The sequence below is a fragment of the Hyperolius riggenbachi genome, chromosome 12 (assembly GCF_040937935.1).
Source record: "Hyperolius riggenbachi isolate aHypRig1 chromosome 12, aHypRig1.pri, whole genome shotgun sequence".
Lineage (NCBI taxonomy): Eukaryota > Metazoa > Chordata > Amphibia > Anura > Hyperoliidae > Hyperolius > Hyperolius riggenbachi.
Window position 1 is genome coordinate 193,755,466 of NC_090657.1, and position 21,255 is coordinate 193,776,720.

The window sequence follows — 21,255 nt, forward strand, 5'->3', positions numbered from 1 at the left end:
CAGAAAGCCCAAGTGTGCCTCGGCTACCAGCGTACTCAGATGCTTCCTCGGTGGAGACATGCTCTGATTTAGCCTGCCTGCTTGCATGCCCAGAAGTGGTCCCTGAAAGTCTTGATCTTGATGGGTGTCCTCGTAATTCTGAATCCGGAATTGTCATTGGTTCCAATGGGGGTTCTTGGTAATTCTCCATGTGAGCCTGGTGATTGTTCTGCCCTCTTGGGATCTCTGTGGAGCTTCAAAAGGTTCTGGGAGATTCCGGGAGAAATTTTGCTTGGTCCCCTGGATAAGATCAACGGTGGCTTTTGTGTTGTAAGGGACACTTCAAACAGGTATTGTGGCAGGTTTGGTATTTTCGGACGCTCCTTGGAAGGTGGTGGGTATTGTCTGGAGGGTGTCGATGGCTTCTTCTCTGGCGTTCACAGTCCTGATGGGTGTTATACTGAGACTGGTGGTACTGATAGGCATGTTTCGGTGGCTTCTGTTTCCGATGAGGTCGGTTTCGGGTGGACTGACTCTGGAATTGGACCTTGTCGGGCTGTCCTGACCTTCATGAGTCTTCAGTTTGAGTCTGTTGCTAATAGCAGTTTTGAGGGTCGTCTGGAATTCGACCCTGGAGGGGGGGGTACTGTGATGATTTGCTCAGCTGCCTGTGCAGGCAGCCAGCCTTTTGACCATTGTGTAGGTTTGCATGCTGCAGGACTCTGGAAAGAACAGCTTCTGTCAGTTTTGCAGCTTGTGCTTGCAGAGGAATTTGCATACGTTGTCATGCAAATTGCCTGGCCACATTCATTGGAGGCGTGTACTATAAGTACTATGTCTTTCCCACAATGCTTCGCTGTTCATAAGGATTTCGTCCTATGTAACACTCCTGGTGGGGTGTCAGCCTTGCTCTCTGTTTGAACATCAGCTTAGAGTAATTCCTAAATCTGCGCTAGGCAGATTTCCCTAGTGCTGTTAGGATTGTATTATCTGTATTGCCTGTTCTGTCTTGTCTTGCCTGTTTGCCATTGTCCTGTCCCTATGGTGGTTGACAGGAAATGGTTCTGATCTCTGTTCTTGGAGTATAGCTGGTGCAGCGGTTGCTACCAGCTATCTCTTCTGTTCTGTCTCCTGGGATCGCACTAGCTACTTTTTGCTAGCGCTGGGGATCCTTCTGTTCTGTCTCCTGGGATCGCGCTAGCTACTTTTCGCTAGCGCTGGGGATCCTTCTGTTCTGTCTCCTGGGATCGCACTAGCTACTTTTTGCTAGCGCTGGGGATCCTTCTGTTCTGTCTCCTGGGATCACACTAGCTACTTTTTGCTAGCGCTGGGGATCCTTCTGTTCTGTCTTCTGGGATCGCGCTAGCCACTTTTCGCTAGCGCTGGGGATCCTTCTGTTCTGCTACTCTGTACTTGGATCGCGCTAGCCACTTTTCGCTAGTGCTGTGGATCCTATCTCTCGCTTGTCCCTGTTTTCATGTGTCTGTCTGCTACGCTTGCTGGAGGCTCGGTGAGGTAACCGTTAAGCAAGCGCTCACGTCCTCTGTTTCATGTTTGTCTGTTAATGGTTTGTTAGGCGTGCTTGTCTCTATTGTGCTTATCACGTGGAGACCGCGCATAACCGCGTGCACTGTTGCGAATGAGTGCGGTGTTCGCGGTTAGCTAGCATTTGTTATTTTCCGTATCTCCTTATTGTATTATTTGCTGTGCCTTTGCTACCCTCGTATTCTATTCTGATCTGCCTTGTGTCACGTCTGGCGATCGCACCTCTCGCGATCGCGTTCCTATTTCATATCTGCTGTTGTGTGTGTGCGCGGTCGCTGGGTGGCGACTGGATTGGCGCACACACATACAACCTGTCCCTTTGCTCATCTCATTCGCAATCGCCTCTCTTGCGATTGCGTTCTGCGCTTCGTACAATTCCTGTCTGGCATTTGTGGAGGTACAGAGGATTGGTTCCTCTGCACTCCCCAGCGCCATCTGCCGACAGGAATTTTCCCTCTACGGGTGCGTAGCACCTTTTGCTGGGTGCCTGCAAAATTACACGCTTGTGGAGGATTTCCGCCGTGTCAGCGCACACGTTGTGCGCTGATCACGGAGAAAGTTCCACAATCGTTACACCAGCGCTCTACAATCTCACTGCAACCAATCTTTTTTCACTGTGTTATCAGCATCATCTTTCCCCACCACTTTCATCTTATTTACGTAGATCACATCTACTTAGGACCATCTTGCTCACTTCATTCACCTGTCTCATTCTGCTTTCTTCCACCCTATTGAACAGAAATTGCTTTACAACTGCTCTGGACTTTGCTAGCATTACCCAACTTTACTTCTTACCTTTTCCACTACTTCCCAACTGAGATGCTCATTAAAGTCACCATGCTAGCAATGGATCTTCATAACTTTTTAAAGAGCTTGGCCAGGTCACATGTTCCTTCTGTTGGGGATCAAAGTATGGAAGAACTGAGATTATTATTATTATTATTGATTCATAAAGTGCTAACATATTCCCTGCTGCTGTACAAAGTAAAAAACAAACATGTTTTTGCAAGCTTACAATCTAAAGGAATAGGGGGAACAAGAGGTGGGTTAACATACAATATTTATACCTAAAGGCTGTGTTTTTTAGGTTATCTAGTAAGAGTACAACTTGGCCAGAGGTCAAAAGGATTACTGGCCTAAGGTAGAGCGTATGCTTGATGGACAAAGTGAGTTTTGAGGGCAGGTTTAAAGATATCAAAGCTTGGAGAGAGAGGCATGTGTTGGATTCCAGAGGAGAGGTGAAGCACATGCGAAATCTTGTATACGTGAATGCAAGGAGGAGATTCTAGAGGAGGGCAAAAAAAGTTTATGTGCAGATCTGAGAGTGCGGTTGGGTTGGTATTTAATGCAGCGCTGCAGCCAGCATGCAGACATGCAGCGGGCGCTGGGTAAAGGGTTGCAAGTATTGTTGATTAGTAAAAAACTTGATTGATTCTTGCCATGTTGTCCCTGTGTTAGCCTTGATACACATGCAAAGGTTGTAGTGAATGTGATGTGTGGGGGCTGTGCAATAAAGAGTGTGAAAGAGAAAGGTTTCTTTAATTCCAGCAGCAAGTGTGCACAGGCTTAAACATTTTTTTTTTGTTTTGTTTTAATATTTCAAGATTGGCCAAAAAAAGAAAAAATGTATTTGACAGAGTTGGTAACTGAACCCTTGAAAGCACACATGGGAGTCTGGTACCTTAAGCGGTGAGCCACTTTCAAGACCACATGGGGTAGAGTGAAAAAAGAGAGCCTTGAGCATTTGGGCCCTAAATTCTGACCTGCACATTGCAGGAGTTGTATCCGCCGCTCCGGAATGCTGTTCAAATGGATTGTTTGTATTTCATTTGGTAACTTCTCCTGTGGCTCAGCAGGCAAAGGCGCTGGTTATGCTATCGCAAGGTCACCGGTTCGATCACCACAGGAGGAGGGAGTTGAAGTTAGGTAGGGTGTTGAAGCGGTCTGCCACATGATCCCTTACTGTGTAACCAGGGAGTACTAATTAGTTAGGGTCTGAAGCAAAATTGTCAGCTAATAATCTCTTTATTTTTATTTTTTTAGCCTACATTCTTGCCACTAGGAGACCACTTTCAACATGTCTTCATAGGAAATTACACTCCTACCACCAACGTCCTGCAAGCATTTTCTTTTAACCTGCATCCATCACTTCCCTCAACACCTTCATCCTTGCACTCCCACACCTTTCATTTTACCTCCCCACTTGGACCCCTGCACCTCTACTCTCACATTCATCACACACCTCCACGCTTACACCCCCAAACCCTTCATCTCCCACTACTCACCATTTACATACTTACAACCCCAGCACCTTTCATTTCCCCTACACTCCCCTGCTTGCAACTCCACAACTTTCATCTACCCGCACTATTTCTCTTTCGCTTACCAGCGCTCTACAATCTCACTGCAACCAATCTTTTTTCACTGTGTTATCAGCATCATCTTTCCCCACCACTTTCATCATATTTACGTAGATCACATCTACTTAGGACCATCTTGCTCACTTCATTCACCTGTCTCATTCTGCTTTCTTCCACCCTATTGAACAGAAATTGCTTTACAACTGCTCTGGACTTTGCTAGCATTACCCAACTTTACTTCTTACCTTTTCCACTACTTCCCAACTGAGATGCTCATTAAAGTCACCATGCTAGCAATGGATCTTCATAACTTTTTAAAGAGCTTGGCCAGGTCACATGTTCCTTCTGTTGGGGATCAAAGTATGGAAGAACTGAGATTATTATTATTATTATTATTATTGATTCATAAAGTGCTAACATATTCCCTGCTGCTGTACAAAGTAAAAAACAAACATGTTTTTGCAAGCTTACAATCTAAAGGAATAGGGGGAACAAGAGGTGGGTTAACATACAATATTTATACCTAAAGGCTGTGTTTTTTAGGTTATCTAGTAAGAGTACAACTTGGCCAGAGGTCAAAAGGATTACTGGCCTAAGGTAGAGCGTATGCTTGATGGACAAAGTGAGTTTTGAGGGCAGGTTTAAAGATATCAAAGCTTGGAGAGAGAGGCATGTGTTGGATTCCAGAGGAGAGGTGAAGCACATGCGAAATCTTGTATACGTGAATGCAAGGAGGAGATTCTAGAGGAGGGCAAAAAAAGTTTATGTGCAGATCTGAGAGTGCGGTTGGGTTGGTATTTAATGCAGCGCTGCAGCCAGCATGCAGACATGCAGCGGGCGCTGGGTAAAGGGTTGCAAGTATTGTTGATTAGTAGAAAACTTGATTGATTCTTGCCATGTTGTCCCTGTGTTAGCCTTGATACACATGCAAAGGTTGTAGTGAATGTGATGTGTGGGGGCTGTGCAATAAAGAGTGTGAAAGAGAAAGGTTTCTTTAATTCCAGCAGCAAGTGTGCACAGACGTAAACATTTTTTTTTTGTTTTGTTTTAATATTTCAAGATTGGCCAAAAAAAGAAAAAATGTATTTGACAGAGTTGGTAACTGAACCCTTGAAAGCACACATGGGAGTCTGGTACCTTAAGCGGTGAGCCACTTTCAAGACCACATGGGGTAGAGTGAAAAAAGAGAGCCTTGAGCATTTGGGCCCTAAATTCTGACCTGCACATTGCAGGAGTTGTATCCGCCGCTCCGGAATGCTGTTCAAATGGATTGTTTGTATTTCATTTGGTAACTTCTCCTGTGGCTCAGCAGGCAAAGGCGCTGGTTATGCTATCGCAAGGTCACCGGTTCGATCACCACAGTGTTGAAGCGGTCCGCCACATGATCCCTTACTGTGTAACCAGGGAGTACTAATTAGTTAGGGTCTGAAGCAAAATCGTCAGCTAATAATCTCTTTATTTTTATTTTTTTAGCCTACATTCTTGCCACTAGGAGACCACTTTCAACATGTCTTCAAAGGAAATTACACTCCTACCACCAACGTCCTGCAAGCATTTTCTTTTAACCTGCATCCATCACTTCCCTCAACACCTTCATCCTTGCACTCCCACACCTTTCATTTTACCTCCCCACTTGGACCCCTGCACCTCTACTCTCACATTCATCACACACCTCCACGCTTACACCCCCAAACCCTTCATCTCCCACTACTCACCATTTACATACTTACAACCCCAGCACCTTTCATTTCCCCTACACTCCCCTGCTTGCAACTCCACAACTTTCATCTACCCGCACTATTTCTCTTTCGCTTACCAGCTGTGATGATTTGCTCAGCTGCCTGTGCAGGCAGCCAGCCTTTTGACCATTGTGTAGGTTTGCATGCTGCAGGACTCTGGAAAGAACAGCTTCTGTCAGTTTTGCAGCTTGTGCTTGCAGAGGAATTTGCATACGTTGTCATGCAAATTGCCTGGCCACATTCATTGGAGGCGTGTACTATAAGTACTATGTCTTTCCCACAATGCTTCGCTGTTCATAAGGATTTCGTCCTATGTAACACTCCTGGTGGGGTGTCAGCCTTGCTCTCTGTTTGAACATCAGCTTAGAGTAATTCCTAAATCTGCGCTAGGCAGATTTCCCTAGTGCTGTTAGGATTGTATTATCTGTATTGCCTGTTCTGTCTTGTCTTGCCTGTTTGCCATTGTCCTGTCCCTATGGTGGTTGACAGGAAATGGTTCTGATCTCTGTTCTTGGAGTATAGCTGGTGCAGCGGTTGCTACCAGCTATCTCTTCTGTTCTGTCTCCTGGGATCGCACTAGCTACTTTTTGCTAGCGCTGGGGATCCTTCTGTTCTGTCTCCTGGGATCGCGCTAGCTACTTTTCGCTAGCGCTGGGGATCCTTCTGTTCTGTCTCCTGGGATCGCACTAGCTACTTTTTGCTAGCGCTGGGGATCCTTCTGTTCTGTCTCCTGGGATCACACTAGCTACTTTTTGCTAGCGCTGGAGATCCTTCTGTTCTGTCTTCTGGGATCGCGCTAGCCACTTTTCGCTAGCGCTGGGGATCCTTCTGTTCTGCTACTCTGTACTTGGATCGCGCTAGCCACTTTTCGCTAGTGCTGTGGATCCTATCTCTCGCTTGTCCCTGTTTTCATGTGTCTGTCTGCTACGCTTGCTGGAGGCTCGGTGAGGTAACCGTTAAGCAAGCGCTCACGTCCTCTGTTTCATGTTTGTCTGTTAATGGTTAGTTAGGCGTGCTTGTCTCTATTGTGCTTATCACGTGGAGACCGCGCAAATACGCGTGCACTGTTGCGAATGAGTGCGGTGTTCGCGGTTAGCTAGCATTTGTTATTTTCCGTATCTCCTTATTGTATTATTTGCTGTGCCTTTGCTACCCTCGTATTCTATTCTGATCTGCCTTGTGTCACGTCTGGCGATCGCACCTCTCGCGATCGCGTTCCTATTTCATATCTGCTGTTGTGTGTGTGCGCGGTCGCTGGGTGGCGACTGGATTGGCGCACACACATACAACCTGTCCCTTTGCTCATCTCATTCGCAATCGCCTCTTGCGATTGCGTTCTGCGCTTCGTACAATTCCTGTCTGGCATTTGTGGAGGTACACAGGGTTGGTTCCTCTGCACTCCCCAGCGCCATCTGCCGACAGGAATTTTCCCTCTACGGGTACGTAGCACCTTTTGCTGGGTGCCTGCAAAATTACACGCTTGTGGAGGATTTCCGCCGTGTCAGCGCACACGTTGTGCGCTGATCACGGAGAAAGTTCCACAATCGTTACACCAGCGCTCTACAATCTCACTGCAACCAATCTTTTTTCACTGTGTTATCAGCATCATCTTTCCCCACCACTTTCATCTTATTTACGTAGATCACATCTACTTAGGACCATCTTGCTCACTTCATTCACCTGTCTCATTCTGCTTTCTTCCACCCTATTGAACAGAAATTGCTTTACAACTGCTCTGGACTTTGCTAGCATTACCCAACTTTACTTCTTACCTTTTCCACTACTTCCCAACTGAGATGCTCATTAAAGTCACCATGCTAGCAATGGATCTTCATAACTTTTTAAAGAGCTTGGCCAGGTCACATGTTCCTTCTGTTGGGGATCAAAGTATGGAAGAACTGAGATTATTATTATTATTGATTCATAAAGTGCTAACATATTCCCTGCTGCTGTACAAAGTAAAAAACAAACATGTTTTTTGCAAGCTTACAATCTAAAGGAATAGGGGGAACGAGAGGTGGGTTAACATACAATATTTATACCTAAAGGCTGTGTTTTTAGGTTATCTAGTAAGAGTACAACTTGGCCAGAGGTCAAAAGGATTACTGGCCTAAGGTAGAGCGTATGCTTGATGGACAAAGTGAGTTTTGAGGGCAGGTTTAAAGATATCAAAGCTTGGAGAGAGAGGCATGTGTTGGATTCCAGAGGAGAGGTGAAGCACATGCGAAATCTTGTATACGTGAATGCAAGGAGGAGATTCTAGAGGAGGGCAAAAAAAGTTTATGTGCAGATCTGAGAGTGCGGTTGGGTTGGTATTTAATGCAGCGCTGCAGCCAGCATGCAGACATGCAGCGGGCGCTGGGTAAAGGGTTGCAAGTATTGTTGATTAGTAAAAAACTTGATTGATTCTTGCCATGTTGTCCCTGTGTTAGCCTTGATACACATGCAAAGGTTGTAGTGAATGTGATGTGTGGGGGCTGTGCAATAAAGAGTGTGAAAGAGAAAGGTTTCTTTAATTCCAGCAGCAAGTGTGCACAGGCGTAAACATTTTTTTTTTGTTTTGTTTTAATATTTTAAGATTGGCCAAAAAAAGAAAAAATGTATTTGACAGAGTTGGTAACTGAACCCTTGAAAGCACACATGGGAGTCTGGTACCTTAAGCGGTGAGCCACTTTCAAGACCACATGAGGTAGAGTGAAAAAAGAGAGCCTTGAGCATTTGGGCCCTAAATTCTGACCTGCACATTGCAGGAGTTGTATCCGCCGCTCCGGAATGCTGTTCAAATGGATTGTTTGTATTTAATTTGGTAACTTCTCCTGTGGCTCAGCAGGCAAAGGCGCTGGTTATGTTATCGCAAGGTCACCGGTTCGATCACCACAGGAGGAGGGAGTTGAAGTTAGGTAGGGTGTTGAAGCGGTCTGCCACATGATCCCTTACTGTGTAACCAGGGAGTACTAATTAGTTAGGGTCTGAAGCAAAATCGTCAGCTAATAATCTCTTTATTTTTATTTTTTTAGCCTACATTCTTGCCACTAGGAGACCACTTTCAACATGTCTTCATAGGAAATTACACTCCTACCACCAACGTCCTGCAAGCATTTTCTTTTAACCTGCATCCATCACTTCCCTCAACACCTTCATCCTTGCACTCCCACACCTTTCATTTTACCTCCCCACTTGGACCCCTGCACCTCTACTCTCACATTCATCACACACCTCCACGCTTACACCCCCAAACCCTTCATCTCCCACTACTCACCATTTACATACTTACAACCCCAGCACCTTTCATTTCCCCTACACTCCCCTGCTTGCAACTCCACAACTTTCATCTACCCGCACTATTTCTCTTTCGCTTACCAGCGCTCTACAATCTCACTGCAACCAATCTTTTTTCACTGTGTTATCAGCATCATCTTTCCCCACCACTTTCATCATATTTACGTAGATCACATCTACTTAGGACCATCTTGCTCACTTCATTCACCTGTCTCATTCTGCTTTCTTCCACCCTATTGAACAGAAATTGCTTTACAACTGCTCTGGACTTTGCTAGCATTACCCAACTTTACTTCTTACCTTTTCCACTACTTCCCAACTGAGATGCTCATTAAAGTCACCATGCTAGCAATGGATCTTCATAACTTTTTAAAGAGCTTGGCCAGGTCACATGTTCCTTCTGTTGGGGATCAAAGTATGGAAGAACTGAGATTATTATTATTATTATTGATTCATAAAGTGCTAACATATTCCCTGCTGCTGTACAAAGTAAAAAACAAACATGTTTTTGCAAGCTTACAATCTAAAGGAATAGGGGGAACAAGAGGTGGGTTAACATACAATATTTATACCTAAAGGCTGTGTTTTTTAGGTTATCTAGTAAGAGTACAACTTGGCCAGAGGTCAAAAGGATTACTGGCCTAAGGTAGAGCGTATGCTCGATGGACAAAGTGAGTTTTGAGGGCAGGTTTAAAGATATCAAAGCTTGGAGAGAGAGGCATGTGTTGGATTCCAGAGGAGAGGTGAAGCACATGCGAAATCTTGTATACGTGAATGCAAGGAGGAGATTCTAGAGGAGGGCAAAAAAAGTTTATGTGCAGATCTGAGAGTGCGGTTGGGTTGGTATTTAATGCAGCGCTGCAGCCAGCATGCAGACATGCAGCGGGCGCTGGGTAAAGGGTTGCAAGTATTGTTGATTAGTAAAAAACTTGATTGATTCTTGCCATGTTGTCCCTGTGTTAGCCTTGATACACATGCAAAGGTTGTAGTGAATGTGATGTGTGGGGGCTGTGCAATAAAGAGTGTGAAAGAGAAAGGTTTCTTTAATTCCAGCAGCAAGTGTGCACAGGCGTAAACATTTTTTTTTTGTTTTGTTTTAATATTTCAAGATTGGCCAAAAAAAGAAAAAATGTATTTGACAGAGTTGGTAACTGAACCCTTGAAAGCACACATGGGAGTCTGGTACCTTAAGCGGTGAGCCACTTTCAAGACCACGTAGGGTAGAGTGAAAAAAGAGAGCCTTGAGCATTTGGGCCCTAAATTCTGACCTGCACATTGCAGGAGTTGTATCCGCCGCTCCGGAATGCTGTTCAAATGGATTGTTTGTATTTCATTTGGTAACTTCTCCTCTGGCTCAGCAGGCAAAGGCGCTGGTTATGCTATCGCATGGTCACCGGTTTGATCACCACAGGAGGAGGGAGTTGAAGTTAGGTAGGGTGTTGAAGCGGTCCACCACATGATCCCTTACTGTGTAACCAGGGAGTACTAATTAGTTAGGGTCTGAAGCAAAATCGTCAGCTAATAATCTCTTTATTTTTATTTTTTTAGCCTACATTCTTGCCACTAGACTTTCAACATGTCTTCATAGGAAATTACACTCCTACCACCAACGTCCTGCAAGCATTTTCTTTTAACCTGCATCCATCACTTCCCTCAACACCTTCATCCTTGCACTCCCACACCTTTCATTTTACCTCCCCACTTGGACCCCTGCACCTCTACTCTCACATTCATCACACACCTCCACGCTTACACCCCCAAACCCTTCATCTCCCACTACTCATCATTTACATACTTACAACCCCAGCACCTTTCATTTCCCCTACACTCCCCTGCTTGCAACTCCACAACTTTCATCTACCCGCACTATTTCTCTTTCGCTTACCAGCGCTCTACAATCTCACTGCAACCAATCTTTTTTCACTGTGTTATCAGCATCATCTTTCCCCACCACTTTCATCATATTTACGTAGATCACATCTACTTAGGACCATCTTGCTCACTTCATTCACCTGTCTCATTCTGCTTTCTTCCACCCTATTGAACAGAAATTGCTTTACAACTGCTCTGGACTTTGCTAGCATTACCCAACTTTACTTCTTACCTTTTCCACTACTTCCCAACTGAGATGCTCATTAAAGTCACCATGCTAGCAATGGATCTTCATAACTTTTTAAAGAGCTTGGCCAGGTCACATGTTCCTTCTGTTGGGGATCAAAGTATGGAAGAACTGAGATTATTATTATTATTATTATTATTATTATTATTATTGATTCATAAAGTGCTAACATATTCCCTGCTGCTGTACAAAGTAAAAAACAAACATGTTTTTGCAAGCTTACAATCTAAAGGAATAGGGGGAACAAGAGGTGGGTTAACATACAATATTTATACCTAAAGGCTGTGTTTTTTAGGTTATCTAGTAAGAGTACAACTTGGCCAGAGGTCAAAAGGATTACTGGCCTAAGGTAGAGCGTATGCTTGATGGACAAAGTGAGTTTTGAGGGCAGGTTTAAAGATATCAAAGCTTGGAGAGAGAGGCATGTGTTGGATTCCAGAGGAGAGGTGAAGCACATGCGAAATCTTGTATACGTGAATGCAAGGAGGAGATTCTAGAGGAGGGCAAAAAAAGTTTATGTGCAGATCTGAGAGTGCGGTTGGGTTGGTATTTAACCACTTCGCCATATCTGGACGCATATATCCGTCCAGATAGGCAGTGGTGCTGCAGCCGTGTGTTGCGCGCGATCGGGCGCGCGCCCGCGCTACCTCCCGCTGCCCCCCCGATCAGTGAATGGGAATATAATTCCCATTCACCGATCCAAGTCCCCGGCAGAAATACCGACGCTTTCTCATCAGAGAGCGTGGTATTTCTGCCCCCAGGAAACAACTTCTCTTCATTTTAGTTCCTAGATGCGACATCGTTCGCATCTAGGAACTTTTTGAATGTGGCTATCTTGTGGCCAAATAGTAAACTGCACCCACATACCTGTATTGAATAAAAAATACATTATTTTACATCTAAAATTGGCTATTTACCTCCCAAACTAAAATTACCCAAATACATTTTTGTATTAAAAAAAATAATAAAAAAAATTACAATTAAAAAAAAAAAACTACATAAATAGTTACCTAAGGGTCTGAACTTTTTAAATATACATGTCAAGAGAGTATCTTATTACATTTTTTAAAATTATAAGCTTGTAAATAGTGATCGACGCAAATTGAAAAAATGCACCTTTATTTCTAAATAAAATATCGGCGCCATAAATTGTGATAGGGACGTAATTTAAATGGTGTAATAAGCGGGACAAATGGGCACATAAAATGCATGGGTTTTAATTACTGTAGCATGTATTAATTTTAAACTATAATGGCTAAAAACTGAGAAATAATGTTTTTTTTCCATTTCTATCTTAATCTTCCTGTTAAAATGTATTTACAGTAAAGTGGCTCTTAGCAAAATGTACTACCTAAAGAAAGCCTAATTAGTGGCGGAAAAAACGAGATATAGATCAATTAATTTTGATAAGTAGCGATAAAGTTATTAGCGAATGAATGGGAGGTGAACATTGCTTGGATGCATAAGATTTTCGAAGCTGTAGGCTGAAGTGGTTAATGCAGCGCTGCAGCCAGCATGCAGACATGCAGCGGGCGCTGGGTAAAGGGTTGCAAGTATTGTTGATTAGTAAAAAACTTGATTGATTCTTGCCATGTTGTCCCTGTGTTAGCCTTGATACACATGCAAAGGTTGTAGTGAATGTGATGTGTGGGGGCTGTGCAATAAAGAGTGTGAAAGAGAAAGGTTTCTTTAATTCCAGCAGCAAGTGTGCACAGGCGTAAACATTTTTTTTTTTGTTTTGTTTTAATAATTCAAGATTGGCCAAAAAAAGAAAAAATGTATTTGACAGAGTTGGTAACTGAACCCTTGAAAGCACACATGGGAGTCTGGTACCTTAAGCGGTGAGCCACTTTCAAGACCACATGGGGTAGAGTGAAAAAAGAGAGCCTTGAGCATTTGGGCCCTAAATTCTGACCTGCACATTGCAGGAGTTGTATCCGCCGCTCCGGAATGCTGTTCAAATGGATTGTTTGTATTTCATTTGGTAACTTCTCCTGTGGCTCAGCAGGCAAAGGCGCTGGTTATGCTATCGCAAGGTCACCGGTTTGATCACCACAGGAGGAGGGAGTTGAAGTTAGGTAGGGTGTTGAAGCGGTCCACCACATGATCCCTTACTGTGTAACCAGGGAGTACTAATTAGTTAGGGTCTGAAGCAAAATCGTCTGCTAATAATCTCTTTATTTTTATTTTTTTAGCCTACATTCTTGCCACTAGACTTTCAACATGTCTTCATAGGAAATTACACTCCTACCACCAACGTCCTGCAAGCATTTTCTTTTAACCTGCATCCATCACTTCCCTCAACACCTTCATCCTTGCACTCCCACACCTTTCATTTTACCTCCCCACTTGGACCCCTGCACCTCTACTCTCACATTCATCACACACCTCCACGCTTACACCCCCAAACCCTTCATCTCCCACTACTCACCATTTACATACTTACAACCCCAGCACCTTTCATTTCCCCTACACTCCCCTGCTTGCAACTCCACAACTTTCATCTACCCGCACTATTTCTCTTTCGCTTACCAGCGCTCTACAATCTCACTGCAACCAATCTTTTTTCACTGTGTTATCAGCATCATCTTTCCCCACCACTTTCATCATATTTACGTAGATCACATCTACTTAGGACCATCTTGCTCACTTCATTCACCTGTCTCATTCTGCTTTCTTCCACCCTATTGAACAGAAATTGCTTTACAACTGCTCTGGACTTTGCTAGCATTACCCAACTTTACTTCTTACCTTTTCCACTACTTCCCAACTGAGATGCTCATTAAAGTCACCATGCTAGCAATGGATCTTCATAACTTTTTAAAGAGCTTGGCCAGGTCACATGTTCCTTCTGTTGGGGATCAAAGTATGGAAGAACTGAGATTATTATTATTATTATTATTATTGATTCATAAAGTGCTAACATATTCCCTGCTGCTGTACAAAGTAAAAAACAAACATGTTTTTGCAAGCTTACAATCTAAAGGAATAGGGGGAACAAGAGGTGGGTTAACATACAATATTTATACCTAAAGGCTGTGTTTTTTAGGTTATCTAGTAAGAGTACAACTTGGCCAGAGGTCAAAAGGATTACTGGCCTAAGGTAGAGCGTATGCTCGATGGACAAAGTGAGTTTTGAGGGCAGGTTTAAAGATATCAAAGCTTGGAGAGAGAGGCATGTGTTGGATTCCAGAGGAGAGGTGAAGCACATGCGAAATCTTGTATACGTGAATGCAAGGAGGAGATTCTAGAGGAGGGCAAAAAAAGTTTATGTGCAGATCTGAGAGTGCGGTTGGGTTGGTATTTAATGCAGCGCTGCAGCCAGCATGCAGACATGCAGCGGGCGCTGGGTAAAGGGTTGCAAGTATTGTTGATTAGTAAAAAACTTGATTGATTCTTGCCATGTTGTCCCTGTGTTAGCCTTGATACACATGCAAAGGTTGTAGTGAATGTGATGTGTGGGGGCTGTGCAATAAAGAGTGTGAAAGAGAAAGGTTTCTTTAATTCCAGCAGCAAGTGTGCACAGGCGTAAACATTTTTTTTTTGTTTTGTTTTAATATTTCAAGATTGGCCAAAAAAAGAAAAAATGTATTTGACAGAGTTGGTAACTGAACCCTTGAAAGCACACATGGGAGTCTGGTACCTTAAGCGGTGAGCCACTTTCAAGACCACGTAGGGTAGAGTGAAAAAAGAGAGCCTTGAGCATTTGGGCCCTAAATTCTGACCTGCACATTGCAGGAGTTGTATCCGCCGCTCCGGAATGCTGTTCAAATGGATTGTTTGTATTTCATTTGGTAACTTCTCCTGTGGCTCAGCAGGCAAAGGCGCTGGTTATGCTATCGCATGGTCACCGGTTTGATCACCACAGGAGGAGGGAGTTGAAGTTAGGTAGGGTGTTGAAGCGGTCCACCACATGATCCCTTACTGTGTAACCAGGGAGTACTAATTAGTTAGGGTCTGAAGCAAAATCGTCAGCTAATAATCTCTTTATTTTTATTTTTTTAGCCTACATTCTTGCCACTAGACTTTCAACATGTCTTCATAGGAAATTACACTCCTACCACCAACGTCCTGCAAGCATTTTCTTTTAACCTGCATCCATCACTTCCCTCAACACCTTCATCCTTGCACTCCCACACCTTTCATTTTACCTCCCCACTTGGACCCCTGCACCTCTACTCTCACATTCATCACACACCTCCACGCTTACACCCCCAAACCCTTCATCTCCCACTACTCACCATTTACATACTTACAACCCCAGCACCTTTCATTTCCCCTACACTCCCCTGCTTGCAACTCCACAACTTTCATCTACCCGCACTATTTCTCTTTCGCTTACCAGCTGTGATGATTTGCTCAGCTGCCTGTGCAGGCAGCCAGCCTTTTGACCATTGTGTAGGTTTGCATGCTGCAGGACTCTGGAAAGAACAGCTTCTGTCAGTTTTGCAGCTTGTGCTTGCAGAGGAATTTGCATACGTTGTCATGCAAATTGCCTGGCCACATTCATTGGAGGCGTGTACTATAAGTACTATGTCTTTCCCACAATGCTTCGCTGTTCATAAGGATTTCGTCCTATGTAACACTCCTGGTGGGGTGTCAGCCTTGCTCTCTGTTTGAACATCAGCTTAGAGTAATTCCTAAATCTGCGCTAGGCAGATTTCCCTAGTGCTGTTAGGATTGTATTATCTGTATTGCCTGTTCTGTCTTGTCTTGCCTGTTTGCCATTGTCCTGTCCCTATGGTGGTTGACAGGAAATGGTTCTGATCTCTGTTCTTGGAGTATAGCTGGTGCAGCGGTTGCTACCAGCTATCTCTTCTGTTCTGTCTCCTGGGATCGCACTAGCTACTTTTTGCTAGCGCTGGGGATCCTTCTGTTCTGTCTCCTGGGATCGCGCTAGCTACTTTTCGCTAGCGCTGGGGATCCTTCTGTTCTGTCTCCTGGGATCGCACTAGCTACTTTTTGCTAGCGCTGGGGATCCTTCTGTTCTGTCTCCTGGGATCACACTAGCTACTTTTTGCTAGCGCTGGGGATCCTTCTGTTCTGTCTTCTGGGATCGCGCTAGCCACTTTTCGCTAGCGCTGGGGATCCTTCTGTTCTGCTACTCTGTACTTGGATCGCGCTAGCCACTTTTCACTAGTGCTGTGGATCCTATCTCTCGCTTGTCCCTGTTTTCATGTGTCTGTCTGTTACGCTGGCTGGAGGCTCGGTGAGGTAACCGTTAAGCAAGCGCTCACGTCCTCTGTTTCATGTTTGTCTGTTAATGGTTAGTTAGGCGTGCTTGTCTCTATTGTGCTTATCACGTGGAGACCGCGCATAACCGCGTGCACTGTTGCGAATGAGTGCGGTGTTCGCGGTTAGCTAGCATTTGTTATTTTCCGTATCTCCTTATTGTATTATTTGCTGTGCCTTTGCTACCCTCGTATTCTATTCTGATCTGCCTTGTGTCACGTCTGGCGATCGCACCTCTCGCGATCGCGTTCCTATTTCATATCTGCTGTTGTGTGTGTGCGCGGTCGCTGGGTGGCGACTGGATTGGCGCACACACATACAACCTGTCCCTTTGCTCATCTCATTCGCAATCGCCTCTCTTGCGATTGCGTTCTGCGCTTCGTACAATTCCTGTCTGGCATTTGTGGAGGTACACAGGGTTGGTTCCTCTGCACTCCCCAGCGCCATCTGCCGACAGGAATTTTCCCTCTACGGGTGCGTAGCACCTTTTGCTGGGTGCCTGCAAAATTACACGCTTGTGGAGGATTTCCGCCGTGTCAGCGCACACGTTGTGCGCTGATCACGGAGAAAGTTCCACAATCGTTACACCAGCGCTCTACAATCTCACTGCAACCAATCTTTTTTCACTGTGTTATCAGCATCATCTTTCCCCACCACTTTCATCTTATTTACGTAGATCACATCTACTTAGGACCATCTTGCTCACTTCATTCACCTGTCTCATTCTGCTTTCTTCCACCCTATTGAACAGAAATTGCTTTACAACTGCTCTGGACTTTGCTAGCATTACCCAACTTTACTTCTTACCTTTTCCACTACTTCCCAACTGAGATGCTCATTAAAGTCACCATGCTAGCAATGGATCTTCATAACTTTTTAAAGAGCTTGGCCAGGTCACATGTTCCTTCTGTTGGGGATCAAAGTATGGAAGAACTGAGATTATTATTATTATTGATTCATAAAGTGCTAACATATTCCCTGCTGCTGTACAAAGTAAAAAACAAACATGTTTTTTGCAAGCTTACAATCTAAAGGAATAGGGGGAACGAGAGGTGGGTTAACATACAATATTTATACCTAAAGGCTGTGTTTTTAGGTTATCTAGTAAGAGTACAACTTGGCCAGAGGTCAAAAGGATTACTGGCCTAAGGTAGAGCGTATGCTTGATGGACAAAGTGAGTTTTGAGGGCAGGTTTAAAGATATCAAAGCTTGGAGAGAGAGGCATGTGTTGGATTCCAGAGGAGAGGTGAAGCACATGCGAAATCTTGTATACGTGAATGCAAGGAGGAGATTCTAGAGGAGGGCAAAAAAAGTTTATGTGCAGATCTGAGAGTGCGGTTGGGTTGCTATTTAATGCAGCGCTGCAGCCAGCATGCAGACATGCAGCGGGCGCTGGGTAAAGGGTTGCAAGTATTGTTGATTAGTAAAAAACTTGATTGATTCTTGCCATGTTGTCCCTGTGTTAGCCTTGATACACATGCAAAGGTTGTAGTGAATGTGATGTGTGGGGGCTGTGCAATAAAGAGTGTGAAAGAGAAAGGTTTCTTTAATTCCAGCAGCAAGTGTGCACAGGCGTAAACATTTTTTTTTTGTTTTGTTTTAATATTTCAAGATTGGCCAAAAAAAGAAAAAATGTATTTGACAGAGTTGGTAACTGAACCCTTGAAAGCACACATGGGAGTCTGGTACCTTAAGCGGTGAGCCACTTTCAAGACCACATGGGGTAGAGTGAAAAAAGAGAGCCTTGAGCATTTGGGCCCTAAATTCTGACCTGCACATTGCAGGAGTTGTATCCGCCGCTCCGGAATGCTGTTCAAATGTAGGGTGTTGAAGCGGTCCGCCACATGATCCCTTACTGTGTAACCAGGGAGTACTAATTAGTTAGGGTCTGAAGCAAAATCGTCAGCTAATAATCTCTTTATTTTTATTTTTTTAGCCTACATTCTTGCCACTAGGAGACCACTTTCAACATGTCTTCATAGGAAATTACACTCCTACCACCAACGTCCTGCAAGCATTTTCTTTTAACCTGCATCCATCACTTCCCTCAACACCTTCATCCTTGCACTCCCACACCTTTCATTTTACCTCCCCACTTGGACCCCTGCACCTCTACTCTCACATTCATCACACACCTCCACGCTTACACCCCCAAACCCTTCATCTCCCACTACTCACCATTTACATACTTACAACCCCAGCACCTTTCATTTCCCCTACACTCCCCTGCTTGCAACTCCACAACTTTCATCTACCCGCACTATTTCTCTTTCGCTTACCAGCGCTCTACAATCTCACTGCAACCAATCTTTTTTCACTGTGTTATCAGCATCATCTTTCCCCACCACTTTCATCATATTTACGTAGATCACATCTACTTAGGACCATCTTGCTCACTTCATTCACCTGTCTCATTCTGCTTTCTTCCACCCTATTGAACAGAAATTGCTTTACAACTGCTCTGGACTTTGCTAGCATTACCCAACTTTACTTCTTACCTTTTCCACTACTTCCCAACTGAGATGCTCATTAAAGTCACCATGCTAGCAATGGATCTTCATAACTTTTTAAAGAGCTTGGCCAGGTCACATGTTCCTTCTGTTGGGGATCAAAGTATGGAAGAACTGAGATTATTATTATTATTATTATTATTGATTCATAAAGTGCTAACATATTCCCTGCTGCTGTACAAAGTAAAAAACAAACATGTTTTTGCAAGCTTACAATCTAAAGGAATAGGGGGAACAAGAGGTGGGTTAACATACAATATTTATACCTAAAGGCTGTGTTTTTTAGGTTATCTAGTAAGAGTACAACTTGGCCAGAGGTCAAAAGGATTACTGGCCTAAGGTAGAGCGTATGCTCGATGGACAAAGTGAGTTTTGAGGGCAGGTTTAAAGATATCAAAGCTTGGAGAGAGAGGCATGTGTTGGATTCCAGAGGAGAGGTGAAGCACATGCGAAATCTTGTATACGTGAATGCAAGGAGGAGATTCTAGAGGAGGGCAAAAAAAGTTTATGTGCAGATCTGAGAGTGCGGTTGGGTTGGTATTTAATGCAGCGCTGCAGCCAGCATGCAGACATGCAGCGGGCGCTGGGTAAAGGGTTGCAAGTATTGTTGATTAGTAAAAAACTTGATTGATTCTTGCCATGTTGTCCCTGTGTTAGCCTTGATACACATGCAAAGGTTGTAGTGAATGTGATGTGTGGGGGCTGTGCAATAAAGAGTGTGAAAGAGAAAGGTTTCTTTAATTCCAGCAGCAAGTGTGCACAGGCGTAAACATTTTTTTTTTGTTTTGTTTTAATATTTCAAGATTGGCCAAAAAAAGAAAAAATGTATTTGACAGAGTTGGTAACTGAACCCTTGAAAGCACACATGGGAGTCTGGTACCTTAAGCGGTGAGCCACTTTCAAGACCACGTAGGGTAGAGTGAAAAAAGAGAGCCTTGAGCATTTGGGCCCTAAATTCTGACCTGCACATTGCAGGAGTTGTATCCGCCGCTCCGGAATGCTGTTCAAATGGATTGTTTGTATTTCATTTGGTAACTTCTCCTGTGGCTCAGCAGGCAAAGGCGCTGGTTATGCTATCGCATGGTCACCGGTTTGATCACCACAGGAGGAGGGAGTTGAAGTTAGGTAGGGTGTTGAAGCGGTCCACCACATGATCCCTTACTGTGTAACCAGGGAGTACTAATTAGTTAGGGTCTGAAGCAAAATCGTCAGCTAATAATCTCTTTATTTTTATTTTTTTAGCCTACATTCTTGCCACTAGACTTTCAACATGTCTTCATAGGAAATTACACTCCTACCACCAACGTCCTGCAAGCATTTTCTTTTAACCTGCATCCATCACTTCCCTCAACACCTTCATCCTTGCACTCCCACACCTTTCATTTTACCTCCCCACTTGGACCCCTGCACCTCTACTCTCACATTCATCACACACCTCCACGCTTACACCCCCAAACCCTTCATCTCCCACTACTCACCATTTACATACTTACAACCCCAGCACCTTTCATTTCCCCTACACTCCCCTGCTTGCAACTCCACAACTTTCATCTACCCGCACTATTTCTCTTTCGCTTACCAGCGCTCTACAATCTCACTGCAACCAATCTTTTTTCACTGTGTTATCAGCATCATCTTTCCCCACCACTTTCATCATATTTATGTAGATCACATCTACTTAGGACCATCTTGCTCACTTCATTCACCTGTCTCATTCTGCTTTCTTCCACCCTATTGAACAGAAATTGCTTTACAACTGCTCTGGACTTTGCTAGCATTACCCAACTTTACTTCTTACCTTTTCCACTACTTCCCAACTGAGATGCTCATTAAAGTCACCATGCTAGCAATGGATCTTCATAACTTTTTAAAGAGCTTGGCCAGGTCACATGTTCCTTCTGTTGGGGATCAAAGTATGGAAGAACTGAGATTATTATTATTATTGATTCATAAAGTGCTAACATATTCCCTGCTGCTGTACAAAGTAAAAAACAAACATGTTTTTTGCAAGCTTACAATCTAAAGGAATAGGGGGAACAAGAGGTGGGTTAACATACAATATTTATACCTAAAGGCTGTGTTTTTTAGGTTATCTAGTAAGAGTACAACTTGGCCAGAGGTCAAAAGGATTACTGGCCTAAGGTAGAGCGTATGCTTGATGGACAAAGTGAGTTTTGAGGGCAGGTTTAAAGATATCAAAGCTTGGAGAGAGAGGCATGTGTTGGATTCCAGAGGAGAGGTGAAGCACATGCGAAATCTTGTATACGTGAATGCAAGGAGGAGATTCTAGAGGAGGGCAAAAAAAGTTTATGTGCAGATCTGAGAGTGCGGTTGGGTTGGTATTTAATGCAGCGCTGCAGCCAGCATGCAGACATGCAGCGGGCGCTGGGTAAAGGGTTGCAAGTATTGTTGATTAGTAAAAAACTTGATTGATTCTTGCCATGTTGTCCCTGTGTTAGCCTTGATACACATGCAAAGGTTGTAGTGAATG